Source organism: Sorex fumeus, unplaced genomic scaffold, assembly GCF_029834395.1.
Source record: "Sorex fumeus unplaced genomic scaffold, SorFum_2.1 ptg000063l, whole genome shotgun sequence".
NCBI lineage: Eukaryota > Metazoa > Chordata > Mammalia > Eulipotyphla > Soricidae > Sorex > Sorex fumeus.
Genome location: NW_026606120.1, coordinates 4,663,483 through 4,674,797, shown reverse-complemented (window position 1 = coordinate 4,674,797; position 11,315 = coordinate 4,663,483). Strand labels below are relative to the sequence as shown.

At 42.2% G+C, this 11,315-nt stretch overlaps 1 protein-coding gene and 1 pseudogene across 1 annotated transcript in view; one reads left to right on the top strand and one right to left on the bottom strand.

The window, feature by feature from the left end:
* LOC130035468 (patr class I histocompatibility antigen, A-2 alpha chain-like) overlaps positions 1-11,315 on the bottom strand; it is a 44,617-nt gene that overhangs the window by 24,815 nt on the left and 8,487 nt on the right. The window lies entirely within an intron of this gene.
* LOC130035471 (cAMP-regulated phosphoprotein 19-like) lies at positions 8,226-8,846 on the top strand (annotated as a pseudogene).

Sequence of the window (11,315 nt, the reverse complement as noted above, 5' to 3'; positions counted from 1 at the left end):
TCAGTCTGAGTCATTTTTTCTCTTCCTTTTCCTGGTCCCTCAGTAGCACCTTCTCCTATCAGGACCTTTATCATACAGACTCAGGTCACACCTGGGCCTCATCCTGTCCCAGGACTGTGAGCAGTGAGGGCTTCTGTGCTGGTCAGTGTAAGTGGTCGCGGAGTTCTCCTAAGCCCCATCTTTTTATTTGTTACTTCTGTGGAGGAGGTTGCCTGTTTTCTTGAACACACATTCACATCTCATTTTTCCTGTGTGTCTCCATCTCTGAACCTCAGGAGTCATTTGCCTCTCACTGTCCTCTCAAGCTACAGCACATCTGCTGCACACAGGATGTGGTGTCAAGAGGTGAATTTTCATCTGAAAGATTAGTGAAACCAAGAGTTGGTTTTTTGGTAAAAATAAAGTAAACCACTGTCAAGACTCAAAACAAAAGAGAAAGAACCTTAATAAACTGAATCAGAAATGGAAGGAAGGACATCACAACAGAACCAGAGACATTCAAAGGATCATCAGAGTTTACTTTGAGAATCTTTATGCCACAGAATGAGACAACCTAGAAGAAATGGAGAACCTCCCAAAATTGAACCAAGGTTATTTGGAACACCTGAACAGACCTATCACTCTATCAAAGAAATTCAAATGGTAATCAAAAGTCTTCTGAAAAGCAAAACTCCAGGCCCAGGTGGATTCACCATTTTCAAACTTTTAAAGAGAACCTACTAATTTGGTTATAAATAGATGAACATGAAATATGTCATGCTGAGTGAAATGATCAGAAGGAGAGGGACAGACATAAAATGATTGCACTCATTTGTGGGATATAAAGAAAATGGCATGAGATGCATACCCAAAGACAGTAGGAACAGGGCCAGGAAGGATGATCCACTATTAGAAACTTGTCACAAGGTGTGTGGTGGGGGTGGGAGACCCAGAGCTGGAGCCACAAGCCTGACCACAGAGGGACCTCCCAAGAGTGACACAGTGAGTTTTTATTAGTACACCTCCCAGGGTGGAAAGTTTGAGAAAAATTAGTCACAGATTGATAAATAGATGATAAACATGGTGGGTTTCTCCTATAAAACAGTGAGGGTAGCAGAAATTGATGTGACATATTCAACATTACAATTTAAAAAAAAAAAAACTTTCAACAATGCCCTGGAGAAAGCAGCCAGGTGTCCAGAGCTGTAAGCTGCAGCTCAGACCCCGTGCAGAGTCCTGCTGCAGACTCCAGAATTGGCAGCTGCAGCCAGGCTCGTCCCTGCAGGGTGCGCAGGCTTTGCTCTCCTCTTTTTTGGGTTCCTTTCATGTTGCTCCATCTAGCATTGGGGAATGAAGGGGGATGTCTGACTTCTGGCAGAATTGCAGCCCCTAATCAATTGCCCCCATCTCCTTCCATTCATCTACATTATCATTCATCTACACACTCCTTCATCTACACTATCACTGAAACTACAGAAAATAACTATAATTTATACTTTCCATCACCTCTGTGATGACCTCCCAGGTGACAGAGAGACTCTCCTGCTCTCCAGCCAGAGCCCCTGTGCTCCCCATCAAAGTCCACTCCCCTTCTTAGGCACCCACTAAGCTGCTGACACTTCCCTGCCCTTTTCTCTCCACCTTCAGGCTCCATCCCATTACATCCCTATTTCCTTCCTCACTTCACTTCTCCAGCTGCCACCCTCACCCATCTCACTCATCTCAGCCAGAACCCTGGGGACTCTCCTGACCCTCCACTCACACTAGGGATGAAGAATCAAGGTGATTCCCAGGAGGAGGTTTCCAATTCCTGTAAAGTAGCAGCAGGAACAGGGATCTGAGAGCATCCCCTACATTTGGAATAGGCAACTCCAAACTTGGGAGCCAGCTCCCTTTTTTTTTCTTTTTGGGTCACACCCGGCAATGCACAGGGGTTATTCCTGGCTCTGCACTCAGGAACTATCCCTGGCGGCGCTCAGGGGACCATATGGGATGCTGGGAATCGACCTGGGAACTCAGGTCTGCCGCGTGCAAGGCAAACGCCCTACCCGCTGTGCTATTGCTCCAGCCCACCAGCTCCCTTTTTAAAACAAAAGAAAACAAACAACAAAAAAAGAAGAACTGAGATTTACAAAGTTATTGATAGTGGAGTTTGGGTCATATAATATTTCAACACCAATCCCATCACCAGTGTTAACTTCCCTTCACCAGTGTTCCCATATTCCATTCTCCACCCCGACCCCCATCCCATCCCCACATGTCAATTTGACAGGTACATTACAAGTTCCAGTGGTTGCAGCTTAGATCTCATGTGCTCAGTGTTGTTGAGTCTGTGTTTTGGATACATGGCTACTCTCCTATATCAGCGGTGTAACTGAAGCCCTGGTGTCTGTTTACCCACAGGAAGTTATTGGATGCCAGCTCTTAGGACAGATACTTTGCTCTGCCCTGAGACCTGAGTGCAGTGGGCACCAGATGGGGTGGAGACGTTTACAGGCCCCTAACCGGACAAGGCCCTCCCCACTGTGCCTAAGACCCCTCTTTCCTCTCTCCAGCCCTGCCCCCACCACAACCTCCCCACAAATAAGCTCAGTTATAGAGACCCACTCTCCACTTCTATAGGCCTTGACAGGAAGACTATGCATGAAATAACCTTTTTTTAAAAAAAATTTCAAGTACTGTTAGACTTACAGACTTGAAGAGGTGACACAGAGTTCCTATATATCCCATGAAATTTCCACTTAAATTTTTTCTTACATTATTGTGGACATCTTAATGGCCAATGAAGCATTATTGATGCACTTACTACACTCCGTGCTCTTTTTGGATTTCTTTAGTTTCCATCACCTACTTTTAATGTTCAAGGATCTCATCCAGGGTACTACAATAAATCCCAGTAAGAAGCATCTCCCAGATTTTCCTTATTTTGATGACATTGACAAAGGTTTGTTTGTTTGTTTTCTGTTTTTTTTTTTTTTTGAGGTGTGCAACCAGTTCTGTGGAAAATCCCACAGGTTGAGAGCAGGACTAGATTTCAGGGAGAAGATCACAGGGCTGCCGGGTCGCTTCCATTCACCCTATCAAATGCACACAACATCAACTTGACTAATTACTAATGATGTGAACCTTCATCTGGCTAAGAGAGTTAGTTGTCAGCTTTCTTTCAGAAAGCTTCTTTTTCTTTTTCCTCATTTCTTTCAATACTATAGTCTTTGAAAGGGAGCCACAAAATACAGTCCACACATACATTATTCTATTATAAATATTATTTTTTGCTTTTTGGGCCACACCCAGCAATGCTCAGGGGTTACTCCTGGTTCTGCACTCAGAAATTACTCCTGGCGGTGCTTGGGGGACCATATGGCATGCTTGGGATCAAACCCTGGTTGGCTGTGTGCAAGGTAAACACCCTAACCACTGTACTATCTCTCCGGCCCATGTTCTGCTATAAATATTGACATACATGCAGGTTTTGTGCAAATATAAGTTTTCAAATTAATTGGGCAAATAGCCAGACAATGATGAATTTGTTGTATTATAAATTTATGTTTAGCTTCAGACTGTGGAAACTCTTCCACAGTCTCCCTACTGACTGTGCCATTGGCATTCCTGCCAAAGTGAGTTGAGGGTTCCTGTTGCACATAGCCAGTTTTGGGCATTTTCTGTGTTTGGATCTGACAGCCTAATAATTGTGTAGTGGTAAAGAATTTTTGTTGGACTGGAGCAATAGTATAGCAGGCAGGGCATTTGCCTTGCACACGGATGACCCAGGTTTGATCCCTGGCATCCCTCTGAGTGCAGAGCCAGAGTAATACTGAGCATTGCTGGGTGTGACACCACCACCACCCCCCAAAAAAAAAAGAATTTTGTTTTTTTATTTTGGCTTCCCTAATTAACCAAGAAAATTGACCATCTATACTCAGGCTTCTTTGCAATCTGCGTATCTTTGTGTTTTGTTGGGGGAGGAATATCTTTATAAATTGGGTTATTTCTTTGCTTATCGAGCTCTTTAAAAGGTATTTATATAGTCTATTCAGAAACTTTTTGTCAGATAATGATTTATAAGTCTTTTCTCCTGCCCTACGGCATAAGCTCTACTGATAGGACAACATACACAACATAAGTTTTATTTGCTCACCAAGAAGTGAGCAATTAATAAGTGTCATTTTTTGCCTGATGATCTTATGACTGGGTTCAGGGGGTAGATCCTGATTATCTATATAAGTTCTTATTACTTAAATTTTCATATACATGCATGAAATAATCATTCAAAATAAAATCAGATACAGATCCCTTAAACTTGTAAAACATTTCACAAATTAGAACTAAATTAAAGGTTAAGGCTTAGACTCTGTTATATTAAGAAAGCCACTAGTTTTCTTAAGTCTCTGTTTTGTTCTGGGTTTTTAATAAAGATTTTAAATTAAGTTTACTTGATTTTTTACAAAGCTGTTCATAATAGAGTTGTTTCAGGCATACAATGTTTCAATATCAGTCCCACCACCAATGTCCCCTTCCCTCCACCAGTATCCCCAGGTTCCCTGCCATACCCAGCCTTTCCCCCTTGGCAGGCATATAACAAATTTATTTCATTCAATTTGATTCAGCACAACTTAAAAACTGACAAATATAATTATCAAAAAATAAACCAACAAAAGTCAGTTTGTAGTGATTCATTGACATATGACTTTAACCTACGCAAATCATGAAATTTAAGTCATTTAATACAATGTAGTATAATACCTATTCTCATTTACATAACTTAATTTTCAGTTCTCGCATCTAAAATATGTTTCAAAAAATAAACAAAATATATTGCATTAAGCATTATATATATATATATTGCATTAAATTGGGCTGGAGCGATAGCACAGCGGGTAGGGCATTTGCCTTGCAAGTGGCCAATATGGCCAACCCGAGTTCGATTCCTCCACCCCTCTCGGAGAGCCCGGCAAGCTACCAAGAGTATCTTGCCCACACGAAAAAGCCTGGCAAGCTCCCCATGACATATCCCATATGCCAAACACAGTAACAAGTGTCACAATGGAGCCGTTACTGGGCCCGCTCGAGCAAAATCGATGAACGACGGGAGGACAGTGACCGTGCATTAAATTTGGGCTGGAGCGATAGCACAGAGGGTAGGGTGTTTGCCTTGCACGCAGCCCACCCAGATTGGACGTCCGGGTTCAATTCTTCCATCCACCTCAGAGAGCATGGCTAACTACCAAGACTATCCCATCAGCATGGCAAAGCCTGGCAAGCTACCCATGACTTATTCGATATGCCAAACACAGTAACAAGTCTTACAATAGAGACGTTACTGGTGCCCGCTCGAGCAAATCGATAAACAATGGGATAACAGTGCTGACAGTGCAGTGCTACAGGTTAACATACTCATCTGTGGTATATTGAGAAACATAAAAAGGAATTAGATAGTATAATGGTAATAGCCTCTTGGCCATGAATTATAAACCAAGAGTACCAAGGGCTGGAGTGATAGCACAGTGGGTAGGGCATTTGCCTTGCTCTCGGCCAACCCGGCTGACCCGAGTTTGATTCCTCCGCCCCTCTCGAAGAGCCCGGCAAGCTATCGAGAGGATCTCACCTACACGGCAAAGCCTGGCAAGCTACCCGTGACGTATTCGATATGCCAAACGCAGTAACAACAAGTCTCACAATGGAGACGTTACTGGGCCCGCTCGAGCAAAATCGATGAACAACGGGAGGACAGTGCTACGGTGCTACCAAACAGTGAGGGAATAGGTGGGAGGAATAGTGAAGAGGACCAGAAGTAAATTAGGAGACTAATGGATGGTATTTGGTATTCTGGTGGTGGTAAGGTACAGTACCGATACACATCAAGATCACAAACATTAATGATATTGTGAACACGTTGCCTAAACTATTGTTATAAGATTTAAAAATAACACGGGGTCCCTCCCACACAGGTACAGTGGTGGCGGGGACATGACCTCCAGGGTGGTGCTCATGAAGCTGCCAGTTAATTTCCCCTCTCATAATGCTTTGGATGCATAGCTCAATCTCCATTACCTAATACTTAGAGGGCAGCCTGGCTATCCCAACCACATTAGTCCAGTAGTCCACTAGCCTATTCCAATCAAAATACTTCCCAAACTCACCAAAATAATGGTGAACACAAGAATCTGAACAAGCCTATTCTAAAAGAACACATCCCCTGAAACTGCATTAAAGGCCCCATGAAGTCACACAGGAGCACCAAAGAGGAAGGTAGTATCCTTGAAGAGGAAAGAGGAAACCACCATCCACCAAGCCCATGCAGAATTCTCCCTGGCAGCAAGAGGGGGATACAGATAGTGAATTGGAGGGATCTACCTCTATACTACTACAGCAACATGAGGAAACAGCACAAATCCTCACCATGAAGAGAGGATGAAGAAAAGAGCACTGAAGTCTCAGCAGGGAATACCCACATATGCAATCTCTCTGATAAAGAATCCAGAGATGAAATGTTGAGGATGTTCAGTGAGTTTGAAGAAATGGTGGAATGGACATCCAGTAAATTGAAGGAGGATATGAAAGAAACAGTGGAACTGACAGCCAATAAAATACAGGAAGAAATGAGAGCAGAAATCAGAAAGCTACAAAGAGAAGTGTCACTAATAAAGAATGTGTTAGATGAAATTAAAAACTCAGTGGATGACCCAGCAATACCACTCCTGGGAATATATCCCAAAGAGGCAAAAAGGTATAGTCAAAGTGATATCTGCACTTGTTTGTTAATTGCAGCACTCTTCACAATAGCTAGATCCTGAAGAAACCTGAGTGCCCGAGAACAGATGACTGATTAAAGGAACTTTGGTACATCTACACAATGGAGTACTATGTACCTCTTAGAAAGGATGAAGAAGTCATGAAATTTACATACAAGTGGTACTACATGGAAAGTATCATGCTAAGCGAAATGAGTCAGAAAGAGAGGGATAGACATAAAAAGATCACATTCATCTGGGGGACATAAAGTAACAAAATAGGAGATTAATACCCAAGAATAGCCGAGATTAGTACCAGGAGGATTATTCCATGGCTTAGAGGCCAGCTGGGCATTCTAGGGGAAAGGGCAGCTCAGATAAAGAAGGGAGCACCAAATAAAGGGTGTTTGGAGGATCCTTCCAGGATGGGAGATGCATGTTGAAAGTAGACTATGGATCGAACATGATTGCCACTCAATGCCTCTTTTCCAGACCACAACACCCAAAAGGAGAGAGGAACAAAAGGAAATGCCCTGCCACAGAGGCAGGGTGGGATGGGGGGGAATGGGGATGGGAGGGATACTGGGATCCATGGTGGTGGAAAATGGGCACTGGTGGAGGGATGGGTATTTGATCATTGTAAAATCGAAACCCCAGCACAAAAATTTGTAAGTCTACAACTGTACCTCATGGTGTTTCACTAATAAAAATTAATTTTAAAAAAAGTCAAAAAATAAATAAATAAAAATAAAATACCTTTTCAATTGTAGATATTCTTTAAAGTGGAAAACATTCTAAATATAGTTTTCCATGGAAGAGTTATATAATCCAAGTACCTCATAGTACCTCATAGTTTTATAAGTAGGCTTATTAGCCTATTAGCTTAAATATTTATCATATTTATCTGAAATATTATTTATATAATTCAAATTTTAAAACATAGCAGACACAGGAGAACAAAAAGACAAGTCACAGACTGGGAGAAAATATTTTCAAAAGACATAATGGACCAGTTATCCAAAACACATACACTGAATACATGAAAATTCAGTAAAAAAACAATTTAAAATGACCCAAAGCGAGCACCAAGTAAAGGGTGTTGGATGCATCTCTCATCACCTCCCAGAATGAGAGATGCATGCTGAAAATAGACCATAGACCGAACATGATAGCTACTCAATGCCTCTTTTGCAAACCACAGCACCCAAAAGTAGAGAGAGACCAAAAGGGAATGCCCTGCCACAGGGTAGGGTGAGATGGGGGTGTGGGGAGGTGGGAGAGATACTGGGAGCATTGGAGGTGGGGAGTGGGCACCAGTGGAGGGATGGGTACTCAATCATTGTATAACTGAAACCCAAACACAAAAATTTGTAAGTCTACAAATGAACCTCATGGTGTTTCACTAATAAAAAGTTTTATAAAGAAAGAAAGAACCCAAAGCGGTTCTGTGGCAAACCTCGGTCACCCAGTCATCCTCTGGGATCCCAGCATGTGGCCTGCAGAGGGGGCAGCAGCATGTCAGCGGAGGTCTCGGAGGCGGCATCCGTCGTCCATCGAGGAGCAGAAGGAAATGGAAGATAAAGTGACTGACTAGACCAGAGGAAGCTGAAGAAGCAAAATTAAAAGCAAGATACCTTCATATAGGGCAAAAACCTGGAGGTTCAGATTTCTTAAGGTAATGACTACAGAAAGGGCAAAAAAAGTTTTCATTCTGAGGATTATAACATGGCTAAGGCAAAAATGAAGAACAAGCAACTTCCTGCTGCAACCCCGGATAAGACAGAGGTCACTGGTGACCACATCTCCAACTCCAAAGTACCTTTCTCGGTGGAAACCATCTCTTGTTGCTAGCAAGCTGGCTGGCTGATTAAAAGAGCTCAACTGCATGAACCTCACTCTATTGTTTCTTTTTTGATGGCCCTTCTCTTTTTCTTTCCTTTTATTCACGAAGTCATTTGAGAGTGACAGTTTCATAGGTAGTGATAGTATGTGTGCTGCTATATAAGGGAATATACACATGTCAAGTTTTAATTAGTTTAACAGTGCACTGGTGGAAAAGGGTATGTTAACAACGTGAAGTAAGCTACTGGAAAGTAATTGTATATATTCCCTAACTCCCAGTCTAGGCCTGGTTTCAACAAATAACAAGCAAGCTTTGCAGTCCTAATGTTTTATTTACACTCTTGGACTTGTAGAATAAACCAAACTCAAATCCGCTCGATCTTCTGTGGACACACTTTCTTATTTGTTACTGATGCCCATGATATTCAGTGGCCTTGTGCAAATGGTATATGTTGCGTAGGCATATCTTTTGTCTTTGCAGAACATCTCATTTTAACTTTAATAAAAATTTCAATTCATGTAATTTAATGTATAACTTTCTAAATGTAAAATCTTTTACTTTCACAGTCAATTATTGGGACACAGAATAAAGAGCTTCAAGATTCTGCCTCCTGACAGCCGCAGAGAAGAAAGGCCACGTGGGGTGCTGGCTCCACAGCTCCCGGAGAAGACACCAGGTTCCAAAAAGAGTGAAGATCACCGGGAAGTCCCAGATGGGGTAGGTGCCGCATCCCGCCTCCCTCAGATGGAACCCGGGTGACCAGAAGCCTCTACAAGCATAGCTCGAGTATGCGGGAAGTAGGACTTTTCCTCCAAACCTTCGTATATACAAAGTGATCAATGGGAAGTAAATCATCCAACGTTTCTCCCTGAAAATCAGGCTTAAGCTTGGAGCAGAAAAGTGAACGGACTATGCGTCAATCCAGGCCATCATGTCTGCCCGGAGGGGAAAGGGTGTTGCTCCCTTTCGCCCTCCCCCCTCTGGAAAGAAAGATGGCGGCCTCATGGGAGCCTTGTGGAGAGCAGGTATGAGCCGGGGGTGTGGGGGCGACTAAAACCTCATGGGAAGGGGGGCATTCCAGTCCGTTCTTCACGTCCTACCGAGGTCACCAGTTGCCCCCCACGAGCAGCTCTCCGGCACGGCCACGACTCCAGAGCACAGAAACCAATCTCTTAATTATCTGACTCTTAGTAGAAATACTTCCAGGGTTAATAAGTAAAATAGCAGAAATCCAAAACTGCGCGGCCGCGGCCGTGCAACATCATTTAATTCTTGAACCCAGTTGTAGAAAGCAAATCATTTCACAATGCTTTTTCAGCACATATGATTGGGGGGGGGGTAAACTCTAAATAATAATGGTGCATCTTTTATCGAAACAATGAATGTAATCAAAGTAGAGTGTTAACTAGAATTCATCTGCCTCACAGGCATTGGGGGGGTGGAGTTTTATTGGGGTTCTTCGTGGTAAAAAATAAGTATTGGTAAAGGGAAATGTGTTTGCTATTTGCATGACTGAGACCTAAACCTGAAAGCTTTGTAACTTTTCCCACAGTGATTCAATAAATAAATAAATTATATAAAAAAAAAGATTCTGCCTCCTGTGATCCCCTCAAAAAAATAAAAAATTAAAAAATGAAATGAAATAAAATAAAATGACCCCAAAACCTAAACATATAGCTCACCAAAGAAAATATAAAACTGGCAAATAAGTATATGAATGAGGTTCCACATTATAAATCATCAGGATGGAGCAAATTAGAACAATGACAAAACACTACAACGTATTAGATGACCAAAATACAGGACTCTAAAACATGCAACTTCATGATGCTGTAGTGTATCAGGAATATCATTAATCTCATTCCATATCAACAAAAAGTAAATCCATATTGTAAGACAGTCTGGTGTTCTATGAAAAACAAAACAAAAAACATACCTAACATAATCCAATAATTGTACTTTCTGCTATATACTTGAAGCCTCCTTCAAGTATAAAAAACTAGCATCCACACAAAAACCTGCACACAAATGCCATTTATTCTGCTGTGAACTACTATATCATTTTCAGAATTTCCTTTTCCTTTATAATGTCAGCACTCAAGAGTGGAATTTACTTTTTGTTGATATTCCCTAAGTTTAGTATACACACACAGCCTTGTCAGAGAAAATTGCACATAATTAACTGAATATTAAACTGCTCCCATCACTTAATCACTTAACTTCCTGTTAATCATCGATTTGCTCGAGCAGGTGCCAGTAACGTCTCCATTTGTCCCTGTCACGTGCTGGTGAATGAGACCAGTTGTAATTACTGGTTTTGGCATATCGAGTACACAACGGATAGCTTGCCAGGCTCTGCCATGCGAGCAGAATAATCTCGGTAGCTTGCCAGTCTTTCCGAGAGGGATAGAGGCATTTGGGGCGACCTCTAATTGCCCTGGTAGGTGTTACCATATTTGAACCCTATCAAATATGGTACGGCAATTCCGGAAGATGGGTATTTAGTGTCTTATGATATGTCCTGGAGTGTGGCGGTGGCTGGGTAGTGGAGGTAGTGTCGCAAACTGCTCCCATATATATGTATATATGCACATATATATATTTGGATTTGGAAGTCAATTTCGTGTGTGTGTCTGTGTCTGTGTGTGTGTCTGTGTGTGTTTAGGGGTCATGTCTCACAGTGAGTGCTTAGGACTATGCCAAGCATAGTGCCTGGGAGATCATATAGTGTTGGGATCAAATCCAGGTCTCCCTTTTGGGTC